At 39.5% G+C, this 20,887-nt stretch overlaps 1 protein-coding gene and 1 long non-coding RNA gene across 7 annotated transcripts in view; one reads left to right on the forward strand and one right to left on the reverse strand.

Annotated features, from left to right (window-relative positions):
* YES1 (YES proto-oncogene 1, Src family tyrosine kinase) overlaps positions 1 to 20,887 on the reverse strand; it is a 65,411-nt gene that overhangs the window by 22,586 nt on the left and 21,938 nt on the right. The window contains exon 2 of one of the 6 annotated variants that reach the window (XM_086373049.1): positions 4,480 to 4,599. The exons of the other annotated variants lie outside the window; for them this stretch is intronic. The gene's annotated coding sequence lies outside the window, so the exon portion shown is untranslated. The remainder of the gene's footprint in view (positions 1 to 4,479; positions 4,600 to 20,887) is intronic. 6 annotated transcript variants of the gene reach the window in all.
* LOC147346073 (uncharacterized) lies at positions 98 to 19,734 on the forward strand. Its single transcript, XR_015153899.1, has 3 exons — positions 98 to 231; positions 12,982 to 13,105; positions 17,647 to 19,734. It is a non-coding gene; the product is annotated as an uncharacterized LOC147346073 (long non-coding RNA).

Below are 20,887 nucleotides of genomic sequence, written 5' to 3' on the forward strand. Positions count from 1 at the left end.
GTAACAATAACAAATAAACCAAAAAATCCTAGGCAGCTAAAAATAGTCTCTCCTCATTTATTTTTATTGTAGTTCTGCTAACATATCATTCTAATCATGTCATTCTCCAGCTCAATCACCGTTAATGGCTCAACGACAACATGCCACAGTGTCCTGGGAAAACCGTGGGCTCTGAAGTCAGAAGCCGAAGGTTGAATCCTGGCTTCCTACTTTCTAGTGGAGTCATTTCAGGTACGTTGCTTAACTTCGCTGCAACCTCAGTTCCTTGAAAAAGGAGAACAATATCACCTACTTCATAAGGTTTTCCATGAGAAGTAAGTTTATTTACCACAACTTCTAGACTATCTCTGAGACACAGCAGGTACTAGCGAATTCTGGCAGTTTTCCTTCTATCTATACTAGTGCTGTGTAACAGAAACAGAATCTGAGCTGTATCTATAACTTTATTTATTTTTTCGTATCTATAATTTTAGATTTTCCAGTAAACACATTTAAAAAATAAAAACAGGTCAAATTAATTTTAGTAATATGTATTTCAATATGTCATCAGTATGAAAAATGTTAATGAGATTTTTATACTCTTTTGTACTAAATCGTAGAAATCTGATGTGTATTTTAAACTCACAGTACACCTCAATTTGGACCAAGCACATCTCAAGTGCTCAACAGCTGTATGTGGCTAGTGGCTACTCCACTGGACAATGCAGTGCTATATCTTCTCCCTAGTGATGGACACACCCTCAAAGCTTGCCAAATCTGATTCCAGTCTATCTTTCCCACTTTATCTATCATTTCCTCACTTATCTTATGCATAAAAGAGAAACAGTCTCAGATCTCAGAGTTGGAATGTCTTTAGATCACTATCTTAAAACCGGTATATTCAGAAGACGTGACAGTAAAGCACAGTATAGGAACATGACTGGGACTGGAAGCTTAAGTATCTACTGAAAACACTATGAGAGAATGACAAGCTAAATGTATGAAAAGCAGTTGCTTCTGAAAGTGTTAGAAGGAATATAAGGTAGGTTGGTTCATAACACGGTAGTTGGAAAAGAAAAGCCTTTGAAGCATGTGAAAGATTCTAGAAACCCTGAAGGAAAAGACGAAGAGATATATGATTAACTTGGGGGTGGGGGGCCGGTATGGGCATAGAAACTTTTAAGTGAAACTAAAGACATGAGAAGTAGGGAAAATGTCTCTGTACTTGCTCATGCTCTTACTTGCTCTCTCAACACAGGAATGTACCATATAAAAATTAGTTGAGGTTCTTAATATAGACAAGGGCTTCCCATGTGGCTCAGCTGGTAAAGAATCCGCCTGCAATGTGGGAGACCTGGGTTTGATCCCTGGGTTGGGAAAATCTCCTGGAGAAGGAAACGGCTACCCACTCCAGTATTCTGGCCTGAAGAATTCCATGGACTACATATATAGTCAGTCCAGGGGTTGCAAAGAATCGGACATGACTGAGCGACTTTCACACATTCACACAATACAGACAACTCTTACACATGAGAAAATATACATAGCCCCTCAGAAAAATCTGAATGCCTATCAGGAAGCAATTCACAAATGAAACATGAAAGGCCAATTAGCGTATGAAGACATGTCCAATCACCCCAGTCTTCAAATAAATGCAAATCTCTAAAGGTATCCTTTTTGCTTATCAGATTGGCAAATTTTGACTCAATACTCAAGGCTAAGGCATGAATTTTAATCATCAATATGTTAGGTAGGTAGAATAGGGAAAAGGAGTCCAAAATGGTGGTGGCTAAAAGACAAGGAAGGTCTGAGGACCAGAGTGAAGACTTCAGGCAGAACAAACAGCACTCCTGGCTAAGCCCAATTTGCATAGGGCAGGCCCAGGTGGAGGAAAAAACATAAAAGGAGGAGCCAAAGCGCTTTCTCTTGAACTGTCTCTCCTGCGTGCGTGCGCTCTTTTCTCCCTCTCTCTCTCTCACTCACTCACTCTCCTGCTATCTTCTAAATAAAATAGAGCTGTAACACTGATTTGCCTAAGAGCTTGTAGCACGGTTTGTCCAAGACCCAAGAGCTGTGACACACCGAGGGCTTTCATGTCCGTCACTCCCGATCTTTGTTGTGACGAGACAAAGAACCGAAGAACATACACTCACGTGACAAATATATACCCACAAAATACATTAAGTTGCAAAAAATATTTTAAAATCTGTACAGAGGATTTTCAATATTACCAATATCTGAAGTCTAAATATTAAGAAAATATTTTAATAATGACACAGACTTTGAAAAAACAGTTGTATGATGGAAAAAAAATTATGGGTGCTAACTTACTTTAAATTGGATAACAAACCAATTGAAATATATCATTTCATAAAAGTTACTGTACCCCTCACCCACCCTCATTTCCATTTCCAGCTTTCTTAGTTCCTCATTTTCACCTTTTTCTTCACTCAGGATTCCTGTTAAGGTCTTTTCTTCCCATAAGACATCACACCTAACTTAACTCTTCCTCCGTAAGTTCTATCTTTTTCCCCCTCACCCTTCCAGTTTTCCATTACTTCTCTTAACCTGTCCTCCAGTTTCTTTTTCTTAATCCAGAATCTTTGATCCAACTAGTCACAAATACACAGGAGCCATCACTGCTGCCTACCTCTTTTGGAAACATAATTATAAATGTGGAATGTGACTTCTATTTTTAAGTAATCTTCAGGTGTAAAATGTATTTAAGATTTTAATGGATTCTCTTAGAAACATAACATGATTTAAAATACTTATAAGTGAAAGCCTCTTTCAGGTTCCAAGCTACTAGCTTACAGATATATTATTTATTAATAACATATATTTATTAGACACTCTAAAGGGAGCCAAAGATGGCAAGAAATGGTTCTTTTTCTTTAAAAAGGTCGCAAGTAAGTGTAAGAAAAATCATAGTATTGTACAATGTGAAAACCCTGGAGGAAGGCATGGCAATCCACTCCAGTATTCTTGCCTGGAGAAGCCCATGGACAGAGGAGCCTGGCAGGCTATAGTCCATAGGGTTGCAAAGAGTTGGACACGACTGAAGCGAATTAGCACACATGTATGTATGCACAATGTGAAAACTGCAAGAGTGAAAACAAAAAATGCCAGAGCAGAGGTATATACGAACATGTCGGGAATACCACTGAAGTTATCAGCTCTGCTTTGAGAGCTTGGGAAAGAAAATTCTGCAGATGGTGGCACCGAGCTAGGTTTTGAAGGGCTGGAGATTTAGGAAAGAATATTCTAGAAGGAATGAAGAGTGAAGAATGGCTCCAATGTTTGGAAAAGCAAGGTGTATCAGGGAACAGAAAACTGTGGCAGAAATATAAGGGGGTGTTTTTGAGAATGGTGGGACAGGCAGCTAGTTAGAGGAGAATTTACATACACAGAGGGTTATTTGCTAATAAGTAACTTTTAGATTTATCCAGGGAGCACTGGAAAGTTGAGATCCTTAAAAAGCTGAAGAGCAGAAAATATGTGTTTGAGAATAACTATGGTGGAAGTACGAGTTATAGCCTGGAAAGAAATAATGATGGCAGTTAGTCAAGTCATAAAACTGCAAAGATCCATGTGACGAAGTACAAAAGCAGGAATACTGTGGGGCCAAAGGTGAGGGGGAGATGAGAGGTAAACACTAAATACAATAATCAAGTTTAGATGAGTGGCTGGTTATGGGTGGATGTGAAGAAAAAGGAGTCATTTAATGGCACCCCACTCCAGTACTCTTGCCTGGAAAAATCCCATGGGTGGAGGAGCCTGGTAGGCTGCAGTCCATGGGGTCATGAAGAGTCGGACACGACTGAGCGACTTCACTTTCACACATTGGAGAAGGAAATGGCAAACCACTCCAGTGTTCCTGCCTGGAGAACCCCAGGGACAGGGAAGCCTAATGGGCTGCCGTATGGAGCTGCACAGAGTTGGACACGATTGAAGCGACTTAGCAGCAGCAGCAGCAGCATGCACTCCCTACAATTTATCAGACACTTTAAAAGTAGTGACTAACTGTGTGCTAAAGGGCTGGATGACTCCAAAGTTTCTAGTTTGAACTGAACGGAAAGCAACACCATAACGGAGGTAGAGAAAAGAGAAACAGGTTTTTCTGGACCAACACGTTCAGTTTTAGAAGTTAGTTTTAGGGGCCTGCCGGGAATGATGTTGCAAAATCGAGTGGGGGACTGATAATAAAATCTAAAACTCACAATGAGGCAGAAACCAGAGAAAAAGTAAATGAAAATATTTTCACAGTGTTATCACACCGTTTGGAGATAATAAAACTCACCCAAGGTACAGATTTGGAGGGGTGTGAAAAATTAATACAGTGCTGCAGGACACCTACAGATAAGGGATAGGCGGGCAAGGAAATTAGGAGCAATTAAGAGTCGGGAGTGCTTTCACAAGTTTCAAAACACAACCGGAAAGGATTATCATTGATTTCAAGATGGGGCAGAGGGAAATGGCAACCCACTCCAGTGTTCTTGCCTGGAGAATCCCAGGGACGGGGGAGCCTGGTGGGCTGCCATCTCTGGGGTCGGACAGGACTGAAGCGACTTAGCAGCAGCGGCAGAGTTTCAACTGTCTCTGTAGCACTTTTCTTTTCTCCTTAAAAGAAATACGGTAATGAGCTAAGTGTGGGTGACATATAATTCTTTTTGTTAGTCTGAAGTATTTAACACATTTTTAACAAGTAGAATAGTAAAGTGGGAACAGCGAGATAAGACTTTCAAGAAGAAAATGGCTAATAATGGTAAAGACCAACATGAAATCAAGTGGCATTTAAACTGATTTTAAAAGGCCAGCTGATTAATAATCAGGAGCTCACTGATGACTTTCACAAGAGCATTTCTTAGCATCATGAAGAGAACAGATTGCAGTAAATAATAAATTTAATAACTAGCCCATGAAAATATGGTAAATTCTGGAATGCAACATCTTCGTAAGTTGGGAATGTACACTTTAAAAATTTTTTGATTGATGATTGCTTTACAATATTGATTTCTGTCATACATCAACATAAATTAACTATAGGTATACATATGTCCCCTTCCTCTTGAATTTCCCTCCTAACTCCCACCCCGCTCTAGATTATTACAGAGCCCCAGTCTGAGTTCCTGGAGTCATACAGCAAATTTCCACTGGCTATCTATTTGCATGTTACGTATATGCTTCCATGCTACTCTCTCCATCCATCTCACCCTCTCCTGCCTCCCCCCAACCCGTGTCCATAGTCTGTTCTCTATGTCTGCATCTCCACTGCTGCTCTGCGAATAGCTTCATCAGTACCATCTTTCTAGATTCCACAGATATGCGTTAATATACGACATTTGTTTTTCTCTTTCTGACTTCATTCTGTAAGAGGCTCTAGGTTCATCCACTTCATTAGAACTGACTCAAATCAGAGAACGTACACTTTTTACCAAAATGTTTTCTATGATTCCTTTGTCTAGTCCACAGATCCTCTCCTTCAGAGTCTCAGTGTAATCTACTTCAACAGACACTCAGTTCTCAACAGCCATTCTCCTGCTTTGATAAAAGAACCCTGATTTTGTTCACTTTCCTCCCACTTGACAAGTCCTTCATTTGTCCAGCCTCAGGAAGTAAATAATGACTGATTTAAGCCACTCATATAGTCGTATCACTTTGCCAATTAACCATGTAAGCCTCGAAACATGGGCTTCCAGGAAGTTTTTCTCACTTGTAAAAAGGAATACAAGACGGACATATTCCATTTCCATTCCCTAGATGTCTTTACTGTTCTTGCCTAAATCAGACTACAACACAGCCGTGTGAGAGGAGGACACAAACATACTGAGAGAGGGAGGACAGGAAGAGAAAAGGAACTTGGGTCCTTGACGCTGCTGCTCAGGTATTGAACTGTGTAACCCTATAACTCAATGAAATAACCCAAAGAAATGCTCCAAAAATCTTATTATGAGAGATAAAGTAGCTATTGTAAAAGTCAGTTTTCTTGTTTGGTTTTCAGTTACAGTTGAAAGGATCTTAAATAATAAACTACTCAAATCACATGACAATGGTTAATGCATTAAATACCTTTTCAACATATCCAGGTACAACAGCTTTGAAAAAAACTGATCTTTTCTCAAAGTATTTACATAAAGTCTGAGCTATCCTCAAAGTATTTACATAAATCTGTAAAATTTATAGTCTATAAAGGTAAACTTATATTTTGGGAGGACTTCTCTGGTGGCCAGGGGCTAAGATCTCAGGTTCACAATGCAAGGGGGTTGGGTTTGATCCCTGGTCAGAGAACTGGATCCCACATGTTGCAACTAAGAGTCTGAACGCCACAACTAAAGATCCAGCCAGCTGCAACTAAGACCTGGTGCAGCAGCCAAAGACATAAAATACAATTAAAGAAACTTTTTTTTTTCTTTAGCCATGGACTTTATTGTTTGAATATCTGCAATTATTATTCTATACACAAATGTTAATTTCTTACAAAACTCTGTATTCCATATTGCTAGGTCACTTCACTCTTCATTTTATGTCACATTTCCATCAAGAACTATTTCCCCAAATCACCATCTGCCTGATTGTGTGTTGTTGTTGTTCAGTTGCTAAGTTGTGTACAACTCTGCGATGCCAGACACTAGTCCACCAGGCTCATCTGTCCATGAGATTTTCCAGGCAAGAATACTGGAGTGGGTTGCCATTTCCTTCTCCATAAAGAAACTTTTTTAAGCAAACCATTTCATACTGGTATTTGCTTGAGCATAAGGTGCACAAATATTTGCTGAAAAAGAAGGCTTTACCTCAATCTGAATGTTACTTTAAGATTTTCTGATAAATATGAATTTAAAATTTAGATTATGGAAATTTCTTCACTTAGACCCTATCAGATAGTCTTTCTTAAAAAAAATTTTTTTAAATCAACTTTGAGGTATAATTTACATACAATAAAATGCACCCATTTAAAGTGTATAGTTCAGTAGAGTTTTGGCAAATGTCTATTATAACTGTATGGTCAATACTATAATTACAATATAGAATATTCCAATCATCCCCAAAAATACTGTTGTACCCTTTTCCCAATTAACCTAACCCCCAACCCCAGCCCGAGGCAACCACTGATTTGTTTTCTCTAACTATAGATTATCTTCTCTAGAGTTCCATATAAATAGAATAATTCTATATATAGTCGTCTTTGTGTCTGGCATGTTAACTAGCCACTGTGGAGGCACCTATGCTCGCCACTGTACCACCAACGCTTTACTAGGCACTGTGTAGCTGAGATATTTCCATATTGTTGCCTATACAGGTAGTTCATTAATTTTTACTGCTAAGTAGAATCCCACCATATACCATAACTGTTTATCCATTCACTTGCTGATGGCTATTTGGGTTGTTCTGGTTTGGGGCTGTTATAAATAAAGTGGCTGTGAACAGTCCCGCACAAGTCTTTGGGAGGGTAGATATGTGTCCTTCTCCCCGACCTTCCCCTTCCTCGTCTCCATCAATTCCTAGGATTGGACCTGCCTGATCATATAAAGTTAAGCATGACGATAAGAAGATACTAAACCGGTTTCCATAGTGACTGTACCATTGTGCATCCCCACCAGCAATAAAGGTGAATTATCTACAACAATGTGGAATTCCTGCAACTGCCAAGATGGTTGCCCTGTTCCTGCCGTTGCACCCCCGTATCAGACCTAGCCTTTTCCTTCTTTCTTTCTAAGTATTTTATTAACTTACTTTCGGCTGCACTAGGTCTTTCTGCTGCACATGGGTTTTCTCAAGCTGTGACTAACGGGCTCAGTAGCTGTGGTACACGGGCTTAGTTGCCCTGAGGCATGTGGAATCTTCCTGGACCACGGATCAAACCTGGTTCCCCTGAACTGGCAGGCAGACTCTCACTCACTGGACTACCAAGGAAGCCCAAGCTAGCCTTTTCAATTACCAATCATTTCACATCACTCTATGCCACAATCCGTCCAAGACCTTGCATTGACTCAGAATAAAAGCTACAGTTCTCACGATGGCTTTCGAGCTCCCACCATGGAGCTCCCAACACTTCTCCTACCTCATCTCCCACAACTCTGCCCTTACTTGCCCCACGGCCTTGCTGTCCTTCAGATGGGCCAAGCAACCCCCATCTTGAGCCACTGCACCTTCTTCTTTCTGCCTGGAAAGCTCTTCAGCTGCGTAACTGCCTGGCTCGCCCCTCAGCCTCGTCAGGTCTCTGTACTGCAATCATCTTCTCTGACCACCCTACATAAAGCAGCAATGCAACACTCCCCAGAGCACTGCCTACTCCCCTTTTAACCTGCTTTATTTTTTGATAGCACTGACACTATACAAAACATAAGGGCTGAGAGCACAGACTGTTCCATTATTTGTTTACTGGATGTACAGCACAGCGCTTAGGAACACAGACTTTAGAAACAGAATGTTTGAGTTCAAAGTCCGAGTCCACTGCTCACAGCTGTGGGAGTTTTGGCAAGATACTTAACATTTCTATGCCTCAGTTTCCTCATCTATAAAATGTGAATAATAAAAGCAAGACTCAAGGGTTACTGTGAGGATTAAATGAGTTAATATATGTAATGTGCCTACAACAGTGCTGGCATATAATAACCACTAATGTTTGCTATGATGGTAATGTCTCTAAGGATAAAGTTGGCTTTCCCCTCCAGAATATAAGATTGGATTTTTTTTTTTTTTTTAATTTTACTGAGGTATAACACATTTGCAGAAAAGTAAATATAACCAACGTACAGCTCAATGAATGAGCACAAACCAAACACCAATGTACTTCTCACCCAGATCAAGAAACATGACTTAAACTACCACCAACCATCCTACTGGAAATATACCTGAGTGTAGACTGCTGGGTCAGAGTGTTTCCAGAGTGCTGTAGCAATTTATAATCCCATCAGCAGAATAGGAGAGTTGTCAGCGCTTCCTGTTTTCACCAAAACTTGGTATTTTCCATCTTTTAAGATATATCTGTTCTGGTGAGTATGTAGTGAGTGGTTTCTCACTGTGTTTTAAAATTTCATGTTCATAATTATTAATGAAGTGAGCACCTTTTCATATGTTTATTGGCCACTTCTCTTTTGTGAAATGTCTATTCAAAACACTTATTCACTTCTGTACAGGACTGTCTCTTTTTCTTATTGATCTGTAAGGCATTCTCTGTAGTATTCCCAGAACCGAGAAAAGAGTCAAAGTGTTAGTCAGTCAGTCCTGTCTGACTCTTTGTGACCCCATGGACTGTAGCCCACCAGGCTCTTCTGTCCATGGGATTTCTAAGGCAAGAATACTGGAATGTGTTGCTGTTCCCTTCTCTAGGGGGTCTTCTTCACCCAGGGACTGAACCTGAGTCTCCTGCATTGCAGGCGGACTACCGCCTGAGCCATTAAGGAAGCCCATTAATAGCTGAAATACAGGAGACTGGGGTTCAACCCCTGGGTTGGGAAGATCCCCTGGAGAAGTGAATGGCTACCTACTGCAGTATTCTCGCCTGGGAAACCCCATGGACAGAGGAGCCTGGTGGACTACAGTCCATGGGGCCACAAAGGGTCCCATATCCAACCCAAGGAGGTTCTAACGTGAATAATTTTTATAAAAGAAACCTCTGTCTAGAACCTTGTCGAGGACAACTCTTTCAATGAAAATAAGAACCAACTACAGAATAAGAACCAACTCTTTAACGTCCCCAATTTACTTTCCCAACCACCTGCTAACCTTCCAAATTTAGATCTGGGATTGGGGGACGCAAAAAAGCCAATGAGACTTTACTATTCGAATCAGAGAGCAGAGACTGTCCTTTAGGCAGGGTAACAGGATGTGCAAAAGGTCAGAGACAGGGGAGAACAAAATGGGCTTTTGAAATCCTAGTTTGGTGCTAAAAAGTATAACCAGAAAAAGTACGAAGGGGAAAGATGAGGCCAGAAGAGACAGCAACATGGAAGAGAGCCTATACTACAAGGATCTTCTACTTCCTTCTCCTTAACACAAACTGCTTTAGATGCATGAGTATTCATTTAACTTTTGTTGAAAGAATAAATCACTGAATCGTAACTTGATTCTGACATATTCTTTTCAACAACTTGCCTAACATTTGTTTCTCTCCAAAGGGCCAAGCATAGCAAGCATTCTAGAAATACTTGTAGGTTTTTCCATTTCCTTATCAATTCTGTAAGTCAGAAGTTTTTCAAATTTGTATCAGGCACGTATATAGCAGAGTTACCTATAGGGTATCAGAACACGCTTTGTAACAGCATGTTTCGCAGAGCTGGAGCAGATTTGAGATGGTCTGTAAAACACATCCAGCTCAGTCATTAGCAAGCAGCACTTCACTTTGTACTCTATGTTAGGGTATTTTGTTTTGATGATATTTTACACTTTGACAGTGTTTCATGTTTCAAGAATATTTTTTTATTATTCAATTTGATCCCATAATAATCCTAATGTTACGGAGGGGGGAAAGTAGGTATAATCTCCACATCTTTTATTTGAAGAACCTGACGGCTGGGTGGGGGAAGTCACCTGCCCAAGGAGATGAAGCTAGAAGTGAGCACAGCTAGGGAGCTGGGTCTAAATGCAAGGCTGTCCTCTTCCCCCACATCCATACAGCCTCTGGGGGTGCTTGGGCACAACATTTTCTTTTCTTTGACAAGTTATTAAATATCTGCCTGTCAGAAAATGCTACAAACATGATAACATTATTGGCAGTCAGCTTCACTGCTCCACCCACAACACAAATCTACTAACTCTGAAAACTGCAACCCACCCCTCTCCACCATAACAATGTTGCTTTATTACTAGTGATAGTGACTAAACATTCTCGATGACTTATATTTTTGAACTAAAAAAATTTTTTAAACATATATTATTTCTATAAACTAACTCTTGCAAGTTAACCAACTGTGATATTATATGCTATATCCAGCAAGGGGATAAAAAGCTCTCATTTGTCCCTGTGCTCTACAGATTAAAAACACATTCAGTGATCTTTTCTCGAAGTTTCATTTTTAAATCCCCTCCCTTCAGCATAAGTACAGAAGATAAGCAGGACACAAAAGAATAGAAAACAGACGGAGAAGAGGAAACATCACCCTGCTGAAGGGCGTGTACTCTGTCTAGTAAAAGCAAACAAAGAACTTAATTTTCCAAGAGTCAAAGGAGAATAGAAAGTGTGAGCAATGGAAAACTGAGCTTGCAGTCTCACCGAAAGCAGTCTTCTACCATCTTTTTTTTTTTTCCCCTTTTTTGTACTTTAAATACGCAAACAAGTGACCTTAAAGAAAAAGCCAACTCATTCTAAATTCTGGGTTACTCCCCATGGTTTCTTTAATGAAGTCTGGCATAGGATCAACCATAAGGACCTGATGTAAAGAACACTTAAAATGTATTGTTAGGAAATATAATAACAAATTACAAATTAATGGGAAACCCCAAGATATTTATTACCTGTATTTAGAAGCATCCTTCTCTCCACAAATTCAGTCAACTCTTAAAAAAATTTTTTTTTTAAATCTTCTCAGGTTTTCATGCCTTACCTACTGTTCTTTGTCAAGATTTTTGCCCGAGAAACTACAGTCAACAGTTGGATACTACTTTCAAGTCCTTATGGAATTTAAATGCCCCTCAGACATTGTATGGATTCTTTTTGCATTGTAGTTTTAAACCTTAAAAATACATCATGCAACTATTTCTACAATAATGTATATACCTTTTGTTTATCTTTTTAAGACTCAAGAAAAGAAATAAGATACACGCATTTTCAGAAACATCAGTTTATAAAACTGACCTAGAACTCTCTTGCTTTCTCCAAATTCCTGTAATAATTTTTTTCCACTATGCTTCTCCTGTGACAATATTTTGAGTTTCAATGCCTGTTTTAGTCAATAGATTTAAAACTGCAAAGTTTAATTGGTAAATAAAATACACAACTGTAAAGATGAAATGAACACAGATCTGAAGAGAGGGAGCTTTTGGCAACAGAAGTAACAGCAAGGAATAGTCAGGTGTGTTTCAAAAATTAAAATAAGTCACAAGGGGAGGAACGTGGGAAGAGTTCAGGGAAGCAAGGCGAGAAGTGAGTCAGTTTAACCTGTTTCCACCCTCGAGACACCTGGAACCTTTCTGATCTTTGACACCCTTTGGTGCATGTCTTGTACCCTGTAAAATCATAGTCCTTTATCAGCAATAAGCAGAAGCTGTGTCCTTGCCTCTCAAACTCAGGCTAGCATTTCTAGTAGTAAGAAAGGTTTTTAAAAAATACATTCTACTGGTATCCAAGAATTTAACTGTAGCATGTGTATATTACACAGGTTTAAAACAACTGCTTATTCTGAAATAATATTAGATGTATGGAATAATTATAACCTTCTTTTAAAACCCTGTCTTTTTTAGCTTATTTTGCTACCTAACATCCCTTCTCAAACAAGATGTTATATTACTCCATGAAGCAAACAGTTTACTTTGCTTTAAAATACTTGTTTCAAAATCTGAATTGTCAAATATGTTAAAAAGATATTTAAAAAAATTTTAACTTCCATGAAGAAAATTCTGTCCTGTCAGCAATAATTTTTTTAACTACAGTTTTGTCATATAATAGGTACTTAACAAATGTTTATTTTTTCTCTTTCTTGGCATTGATTATGAAGCAAACAAAAGCTAATACAAATCTCTAGACATCTACTAGGTAAAAGGATATGTTAAGTGCCAATTGTGCCTTTAAATAGGTCTGTTTTTTCTTCTAAAAATAGAAGTCTACAGAATAGTGGTAATTACACAGTAGAATGGCAAAGACAAGCAATGACTTTCTAGTGATTTGCTTGGAGTGAACATGACATTATTACTATTTTTTATATTAATGGAAATGTCTTTCAGATTCTCTAAAGTATCAAAATTCACTAGATACCTACAGGCATTCCCCTCCAGAAACAAGGGTGAAGATGAAAGGCTAGTTTTATAGTCTTTATATCCACTAGTCAAAATATCCACTCTCTGCAGGAGGCTTTGTTAACCGGGACAGCTGTCTTCCAGGGATCTCAAATTCATCAAGTTCAAAATGGAACCTGCCGTCTTTCCCACCAAAAGCCGCTCTTCCTTCTCTCTGTCACCAGGTCAGTGAATGGTGAGTACACTATTCTAGTACCCGCTGCCTCAGTCAGACATCCGAGAGTCATTCTTAACTCACACCCCTCCCAGGCCCCACATATCCAGTCAGTCACTACTAACTGACCATATACCCTGTAATCTCCAACATTCTTCCACCTTCCCCTCAACTAACTACTACTTCCCTTGGCTATTAATCATTTACTGTCTGGATTATTGCAAAAGCTTCCTTCGCTGACCTTCACTGCCTCCAGTGTTAAGAGTTTCTCCAGTCTTTCCTGGGTGTAATGTGAAGGATGTTTGTGTTTTCTGAAGAGAAAATCTATTAGGAGCCTTCAATGTCCCTGTCCAGTACTCTTTCCAACATAAAGTCTAACTTCCTTAATGTGAAATAGAAGCCCTTGCAGGATTTGCTTTATTTACCTCTCCTGGCTCATCTCTTTCCAACCGTGTCCTTGCTCTCTGCATATGAATTTTTTTTAAAGATCCTCAAATGCACCATTTTCTTTTCATAAATGCTTGCTACAACCTACTTCTCTCCTTATGGTCAGCTCAGTGACTACTCAGCCTTTGGCTCTTAAAGGTTCGAGGCATCTTCCCTGACCTCTCACGTGCTCTTATAATACATTTCATTCCTTCCCCAAAGCATGTACTAAATTGCCACTGCCTGCGGGTCTCTGCTGTAGCTTGGCCTAGTGTCTGGCCCACAAATGATGGCCAATAAATATCTTTAGTGAGTAAGAATTGACTTTGGGATTAGACATACATTTCAATTCTGGTTCTATTTCTTTGTAGCTACTGGGATCCTTGATCAAATTATTTCATCTCTCCTAAAGCCCGGTTCACTCACTTTTCTAGAGGAATGATACCTATCTTGCAAGGCTGTGACAATTAGCTGATACTGTATGTAGAGCAGCTACCAGGACCCTACCAAAAGCAAACGCTCGCTCGCTTTAGTTAAGATTATTCTGGCTACAAGGACAGAACTAACTAGAGACAGATTAAGCAAAATGGGGGTTTTAAATAAAGATTACAGCAGTGTCTCATGAAATCCAACCCAAGGTCATAAGAAAAAAAACTAGAACCAGGAGCCCAAGTCATCAACAGTTACTTTGTTCCTTTTCTCTCTTCCTCTTGGGTCCTCCTCTCTCTGCTCACTTCCTCCCAATATCCCACTTCTTTCCTCACCTCCCCCTCTCCTCCCTGCCTATTTATCCCCTCTCTGTTCCACCCCCTTCTGGTATTTGTTCTAGTTTCTCTCTTTCGCCTGATCTGTCTCATCCTTTTCTCCTGTGGCACGATGGCTTTTGGGCTCTTCACACGCTGAAACATGGATGTCAGCAGTTCCACTGCTACAATCTTCATTTTAGAGCCAGAGGGTTCTCAGTATCAATTTCAAATTTTTAAAGGACTCTAGCCACTATGGGTCAGCTACCTGCCTCTGGGTTGGTCTCTATAGCCAAGAGGTGGGATCACCACCTGAAATAGCAGTTCCCACTTAACCATGAAATGGTGGAGAAGGTCCTAGAAAATGAGAGTCTTAGCAATCAAAATGCTAAGCTTCCATCATGTGAAAGCTATTAACATTTAGACAGCATTATTTTACTCGAATTATCTCCAGTAAGAGTATATTAGTAATTAGTCAAATTTTAAGTTACACTTCTTTGATTTTAAATTTTATATGAATAAAAACTGTGATATCAGCATATATAAAAAGAATTAACTCTATTTCTAACTTCCTGAACTTCTGATCTCAATAACTAGCTAATGATACAAAACAGACTACAAAGGTTTATTTATTATTTCTTATTGCCATACTGGCAATAAAACATTTACTATAAAAATGTCATCATTAATAAATCCTCATTTTCATGGATTCCACATCTGCAAAATAATCTGCTTGTTAAGATTTATTGCCAACTCCCAAACCAACGATAACTTTTGGTGCTTTGGTAGATTTTTGCAGATATGAGCAGAGCTGTGAAAAATGAGTTGACAGATCCATACCTCCCCAACTCAGGGCAAACAAGGTTCTCATACTGTAAACAAGTATCCTTTCCATAGCTTATCTAGTGCCACTTTTCTTTTTTGGTTTTTTTTTTTTTTTTTTTTGCATTTTTGTGTTTTTTTGTTGGTGATGTCACTTTCTATTTTTAAGGCCATACTGTCCAGCATGGGGTATGGTAGTTCCCTAGCTAGGGACTGAACCTGCCCCCCTGCACTGAAAGCCTGGAGTCTCAACCACTGGAACACCAGGGAAGTCCCATCACTGTTTAAAACAGGATCCCAGGCGCTACTGCTGAAGTGCTGTCTACTGTTTCTAAGCACAAGCAGGGTGTGGTGTGCCTTTGGAGAAAATGTGCTGGATAAGCTTCATTTAGAACCAACTTATAGAGCTATTTGTAAGTTCAAGGTTACTGAATCAATAATATACATTAAATAAGGTGTGTCTTTAAACAGAAGCATACATAAAACAGATTATACGTTGATCAGTTGACAAAACGTTATAACCAGGGGCTTACAGGAACCTAACCTTGTATTCGGAGAAGGCAATGGCACCCCACTCCAGTACTCTTGCCTGGAAAATCCCATGGACGGAGGAGCCTGGTAGGCTGCAGTTCATGGGGTCGCGAAGAATGGGACACGACTGAACAACTTCACTTTCACTTTTCACTTTCATGCTTTGGAGAAGGAAATGGCAACCCATTCCAGTGTTCTTGCCTGGTGAATCCCAGGGATGGGGGAGCCTGCCGTTTATGGGGTCGCACAGTCAGACACGACTGAAGCGACTTAGCAGCAGCAGCAGCAACCTTGTATTTATTTCCTCTAGGAGCAGTGGCTCAGTATTCACTAAACAAGTGTTCAAGGTGACTTTCTAGAATACAACTACTGCAAATAATGAGAAATGACTGTACATAATTATTTTGAGAGAAGATTTTCATAAGTGAGTCAAAAGTTAAACTTTTTGAAAACTGATTCAGTTCAGTTCAGTCGCTCAGTCGTGTCCGACTCTTTGCGACTCCATGAATCGCAGCACCCCAGGCCTCCCTGTCCATCACCATCTCCCAGAGTTCACTCAAACTCACATCCATTGAGTTGGTGATGCCATCCAGCCATCTCATCCTCTGTCGTCCCCTCTTCCTCCTGCCCCCAATCCCTCCCAGCATCAGAGTCTTTTCCAATGAGTCAACTCTTTGCACTAGGTGGCCAAAGTACTGGAGTTTCAGCTTTAGCATCAGTCCTTCCAAAGAACACCCAGGGCTGGTCTCCTTCAGAATGGACTGGTTGGATCTCCTTGCAGTCCAAGGGACTCTCAAGAGTCTTCTCCAACACCACAGTTCAAAAGCATCAATTCTTCGGCGCTCAGCTTTCATCACAGTCCAACTCTCACATCCATACATGACTACTGGAAAAACCATAGCCTTGACTAGACGGACCTTTGTTGGCAAAGTAATGTCTCTGCTTTTCAATATGCTATCTAGGTTGGTCATAATTTTTCTTCCAAGGAGTAAGCGTCTTTTAATTTCATGGCTGCAATCACCATCTGCAGTGATTTGGGAGCTCAAAAAACTAAAGTCTGACACTGTTTCCCCATCTATTTCCCATGAAGTGATGGGACCAGATGCCATGATCTTCATTTTCTGAATGTTGAGCTTTAAGCCAACTTTTTCACTCTCCACTTTCACTTTCATCAAGAGGCTTTTTAGTTCCTCTTCACTTTCTGCCATAAGGGTGGTGTCATCTGCATATCTGAGGTTATTGATATTTCTCCCGGCAGTCCTGATTCCAGCTTGTGCTTCCTCCAGCCCAGCGTTTCTCATGATGTACTCTGCATATAAGTTAAATAAGCAGGGTGATAATATACAGCCTTGACGAACTCCTTTTCCTATTTGGAACCAGTCTGTTGTTACATACTGCTAAATTTCCCTCTAAGAATATACTTTTAAATAATATAATCTAAAATGTTTAAAGTATTAAAGCATTTTAGATTGTATTAAACACATTAAAAATGTATAGCTTATTTTTCTATTTTAAAATTATATCTTTAAACGTATTAAAACCCTCCAACAATTTCTATACCACTTTTGCATTTTCGAGTGAATTAAAACTCATATGAGATGTTACATTGTATTGTTTTGCCCCAAATAGAAAAGTATTGAATTTGGTAGCTATGTATTTAATTATCAATTACTAAAACAAAAATCAATAATGTAGCAGATGAAGAATAGGTAGTTAAGACATTCAAATTTTTTGTGTATCTAATACTATACACATTTACTACATTTCATATTTTTTAATAAATGAGTAAAATAAGTAATATACATAAGGTAATGCACTGAAACAGCTACCTGATTAAGTATATAGGTAAAATAATAAATGAATTTAATCATAATCAAGTAAAAATGTTTCTCCTGATTTGATGACAATGATAATTTCAAAAAGAGCTAAAATTCACTGAACAGTATGTTATAGCTACTGTGCTTATACTTAAAAATGGATTATCTCATCTAATTTTCAAAACACTCTTAAAAAAACAATTACTGTTACTTTCCTTTACAGATGCAAAACCTGATACACAGAGGGTTAAGTGACTTGTCCAAGATCACACAGCAAGTAAGGCAGTTAAGACTCCAGAGCTCCACGGTTTACCACGGTCAAACTGAACATCTTTAAAGTTTCAAGTTGTATAAATGTGTCTCTATTTTCTACTTTTCCATACTACCTGCAAGATATGGTCTGAGGTATTTATTACAAATGCAATTCCTTGCTCTGAATCCAGGTTTACTGAATTAGAATTTCTGGAAGCAGAACTTAGGAGCCTACATTTTATCAGACAGTCCCAAGTGATGAGCAGGCACTTATTTTTAACTAATGATGAGAGCCACCATTGTTAAGTATATGACTAACCCCTTATTTCTATGCCTGGATATTTAACATTCCATGAAACAAGTTACATTGCATTAATGAATTTCTGACTGGACACAATTTTCTCCTGTTGTCATTTTTAAGTACTGACAACAGAATCCTATACACTATAAAACATAAAGAAATGGTACACAGAAAGTATTTTTTCAACTTTTCCTAAATAAGATGAACACATAAAGTTTTTCATGATCTAATACCACTTCAAGGAAGAAACAAAAACTGAAATTATAAAATAAAAATAACAACTTCCTACCAAATTAGTGAGCTACAGCCAAGGCTGTATTCAGAGCAAAATTCATAGCCGTACACACCTATTACTAAAAAGGAATTACTACAAATAAACTACTTAAAACTTAGGGAAAAACAAAACCAAGTGAAAGTGAAAGCCACTTAGTCGTGTCTGAGTCCGATTCTTTGTGACCCCATGGACTCTAGCCTTCCAGGCTCCTCTGTCCATGGAATTCTCCAGGCAAGAATACTAGAGTGGGTTGCCATTTCCTTCTCCAGGGGAACTTTCTGACCCAGGGATCAAAGCCAGGTCTCCCACATTGCAGGCAGATTCTTTACCATCTGAGCCACCAAGGAAGCTCAAGTAGCCACTAGAAACCCCAAGAAAGGATTTTTATTTGTAAATTATACTGAGATTTCTTTTCCTGCTATTTCTAATTAATTTTTCTTTTAACTTTATTTCATTATTATAATGGAAAAACTTACAATACGATTTACAAATAAAAATCAATGAAATAGATACACCACGAGATTTCATCTTAATCCAAACATGGAAAGGGAGAGTACACAGTTTTAGGTGTGAGAATACTAGAGCAACAGAGGATCTGAAAAAACTATAAACAGGAACTTTGTACAGCTCTCTTCTAATAAAGTTTTAACAACTAGATGAAAGAGGTGACTATCTAGGCAAATGGAAATCAATAAAACCAATTCAGCTAAAAAGACAAAAAAAAAGAAAGAAAAAAGTTAGTAACTCAGTTAAAAGGAGACCTAAATAAATCAATAAGCATAAAAGCTGTCAAAAATTCTATTAAAAAATTATTAAAATATGTCATAGGTAAATTACTTGACACTTCTCAAGAAGAAATTAGTTCTATGCTCTTTTCGGTTTCCCTGGTGGCTTAGATGGTAAAGAATCTGCCTGCAATGCGGGAGACCTTGGTTCAACCCCTGGGTTGGGAAGATCCCCTGCAGGAGGAAGTGGCAACCCAGTCCAGTATTCTTGCCTGGAGAATCCCATGGACAGAGGAGCCTGGCAGGCTACAGTCCATGGAGTCACGAAGAGTCAGACACGAGTGACTGACTATGCTCTTTAATCTCTGGATGCTTTGAGAAGTTCCCTTTTTACTGGCGTTCAGTACCTGACACTGGTTTGGGGTTGCTATGGAACAAGCTAGGGAAACAGGGAAGTATCTAGTGAAGAGTTTCTGAGTCAGGCCAATCTTCCCACTCTCAAGAATCTTCTCTTGGGAGGGCTGCTAACAAATATCAGTCCCTAGCAAATTAAGAGTTTTTCTGAGGAAGCACCTGCACTGAAAAGCCCTTAAAGCCATCAACAACCAGTAGCAGCACTTTCCTTGGCATCACCAGATGTGACCACTTACTGTAGGTTTTTTTTTTTCAGACTTAGAATTTTTATTGAGAGTCTAGACCAGCCTAGCAAATGCAATGCAAACAATAAAAATGTATATTTTCTACTTCTTAATCTCAAAATATATCTGTCTTTTGATTTTTCTAATATTTTTGGTATAGAGATTTTCTAAGAGTGAGGCCATTTGTCTTTTTAGGGATGCAATTTTCTTAGTTCTAAATGTCTTTTCAACAAACACTGGGTAATCAAGAGACCTCCTTCCAGATCATCACCTAGGTTACTCAGAAATTCTCCATATTCATTCATGAATTCAAAAAACACTTTGAGAGCCTAAAAGTGGAGTTACAGCAGAGAACGAAACAAAGCGCCAGTGCTCAGGCAGCTTGCACTCTTACTGGGAACAGTGACAGACAGCACTGGGCATTGACTGGATGCCAGGCACGAAGTACTCTGGCACACGATAACCCACTTCATCTTTAAAACCACCCCGTGAGTTAAACGTTACTTTCTCTTTTCCTTTAAGGATGAGAAAACTGAGGCATAGGGATAATGTAACTTGCCTCAAATCAAAGATAGCCCCAGGCAGCCTGGCTCCAGAACAATGATGTGAGTCACATACGTAACTTTAAATCTTCTAGCAGCCACATTTAAAAAGGCGAAAAAAAATAGGGGAATTCCCTGGTGGTCTAGTGGTCGTGACTCTGAGCTTTCATGGCTGAAAGCCTGGGGTTCGATCCCTGATTTAGGGAAAGGGCAGCGAAAAACAAGCAGGTGAGATTATTTGTAATAACTTCTTACTTCAGTTCAGTTCCCTGGTGGCTCGGAGGGTAAAGCGTCTGCCTGCAATGCGGAAACCTGGGTTCGATCCCTGGGTCAGGAAGATCCCCTGGAGAAGGAAATGGCAACCCACTCCAGTACTCTTGCCTGGAAAATCCCACGGACAGAGAAGCCTGGTAGACTAGTCCATGGGATCGCAAAGAGTTGGACACAACTGAGCGCCTTCACTTCCACTTTCAGTTCAGTTCAGTCACTCAGTCGTGTCCGACTCTTTGTGACCCCATGAATCGCAGCACGCCAGGCCTCCCTGTCCATCACCAACTTCTGGAGTTCACTCAAACTCACATCCATCGAGTAGGTGATGCCATCCAGCCATCTCATCCTCTGGCGTCCCCTTCTCCTCCTGCCCCCAATCCTTCCCAGCATCAGAGTCTTTTCCAGTGAGTCAACTCTTTGCATCAGGTGGTCAAAGTACTGGAGTTTCAGCTTTAGCATCAG

The sequence above is a fragment of the Bos grunniens genome, chromosome 24 (assembly GCF_055505025.1).
Source record: "Bos grunniens cultivar Pamir isolate PY7600 chromosome 24, Bosgru_T2T1.0, whole genome shotgun sequence".
Lineage (NCBI taxonomy): Eukaryota > Metazoa > Chordata > Mammalia > Artiodactyla > Bovidae > Bos > Bos grunniens.